Source organism: Mandrillus leucophaeus, unplaced genomic scaffold (assembly GCF_000951045.1).
Source record: "Mandrillus leucophaeus isolate KB7577 unplaced genomic scaffold, Mleu.le_1.0 Scaffold157, whole genome shotgun sequence".
NCBI classification, from domain to species: Eukaryota; Metazoa; Chordata; class Mammalia; order Primates; family Cercopithecidae; genus Mandrillus; species Mandrillus leucophaeus.
Window position 1 is genome coordinate 4,826,745 of NW_012101554.1, and position 2,134 is coordinate 4,828,878.

The window sequence follows — 2,134 nt, forward strand, 5'->3', positions numbered from 1 at the left end:
CATCACCACGCCCACCACCATCACCACCCCCATTATCACCACTCCCATTATCACCATCACCACCATCACCACCATCACCATCACCACCCCCACCCCCATTATCACCACTCCCATTATCACCATCACCACCACCACCACCATCACCACCCCCATTATCACCATCACCATCACCATCACCACCACCACCACCATCACACCATCACCATCACCACCCCCATTATCACCATCACCACCATTATCACTATCCCCATTATCACCATCACCACCATCACCATCACCACCACCACCACCATCACCACCCCCATTATCACCACTCCCATTATCACCATCACCACCATTGCCACCGCCACCACCACCCCCATTATCACTACCCCCATTATCACCATCACCACCACCACCACCCCCATTATCACCACCACTATTATCACCACCCCCATTATCATCATCACCACCATCACCATCACCACCCCCATTATCACCATCACCACCATCACCACCCCCATTATCACCACCACTATTATCACCACCCCCATTATCATCATCACCACCATCACCACCATCACCACCCCCATTATCACCACCACCACCATCACCACCCCATTATCACCATTACCACCCCATTATCACCACCCTGATTATCAACACTGCCACCATCACCATCACCATCACCATTGTTACAGGGTGGATTCCCCAGGAAATTGACCCTGAGATGGAGATTAGCAGGGAGGTGTTTATTTGGGAATGTTCCTAGGATCAGCACTTATGGAAGGGGGTTAAGAAACCAGCACTGGGCAGAGGAAGGAGACAGGATGCAGTGTAGTTCCAACAAAGGCTTCAGTCAACCCCATGGAGAGCTCTAACTCAGATGGCCCCTCCAAGTTGTCCTGCACTGGGGCCTCTATCACTTACAACCTATAAAGTTTATCACTCTATTGGGTTCAGGACATAATTCTCCCCCCTCTTTTTCCAAAGGAGATTTGCACTTTACAAGAAGAGGAGCTAAGGACAATGCTTACACCAACGAATAAACCACTGGAATTCCAGGCATCTGTTGGGCTCATTGGGGGCAAAAGAATTTGTGGGAGCTTCTCACACTGTTCCATTGGCCCTTCAGCCCCAGAATCTTGCTCACTTTCCCACAACAGCAGGGCCCCTGGGGACCATCTCCCATCAAGGGGGTGCTCATCCACTCCAACCCCCAATGACTCTGGACAGGGTAGCCCTGTTTCCTGGCAAAAACTGCTTGACCCAGGCTCTGAGTCTCCCCTTGTCTGTTCCCACCCTTTTTCTCCAAGGAGCTGACACAGAGGACAGTCTGCTGGTGTGGGCAAGTCCCTCTCTGGCTGAGCTAACTGAGCTGAAGGCCTCAAGAGAGAGGGCCTGGGTCAAGGATGCCTGCACTGAGTGCCTGCAGGCAAGCACGGGCCTCTCTCACTTGTCCTTCTTGCTTGGACAACCCGAGGGGTTGTTTGCACAACTAAAGGAGATCACTTGGAGAAAGTGCCCAGCACAGCCATGCACACGGCAGGTGCTTACGATGCTCATTTGCCTGCAGGACAGGCTCTTACTGTGGTGCAAGGGAAGGAGTCGGGAGGGCAGCAGTCTCCTGCTCAGTGCTGAGCAACAGTTTTCCACGGAACCTCTCTCTTTGGCCTCCAAGACCTGACCTGACTGGACTCTGCCCACCTCTGCCCTCACTCAGCCCCCTCCTGTCTCAGCAGCCTCCCTGCTGTCCCTTAAATTCACCCAGCTCAATCCCGTCTCAGGGCCTTTGCACTTGCTGGCCCCACAGCCTGCAGCCGTGTTCCCCAGAGCTTCACAAGGCTGCCTCCTCTGTTCAGGTCTCACCTAAATGCCATCCCCCAGCTAGGCTCCCCCAACCATCTAGCTAAATAGCAACACATGCCTAGTCACTATGCCATCACACTATACATTTCATTCACAGCGTATATCACGCTGGATTTATCTGGCTCAGGGAGAGAGCACCTCTGAGAGGTCACTATTAAATTTCTGATGCCTGGGAGAGTAATTACATAAAATAACACAGGAGGTGCTCCTCATACAATAACTACACAGGAGACGCTCTTTATACAATAACACAGCATGTGCTCCTTATACAATAACAACACAGGAG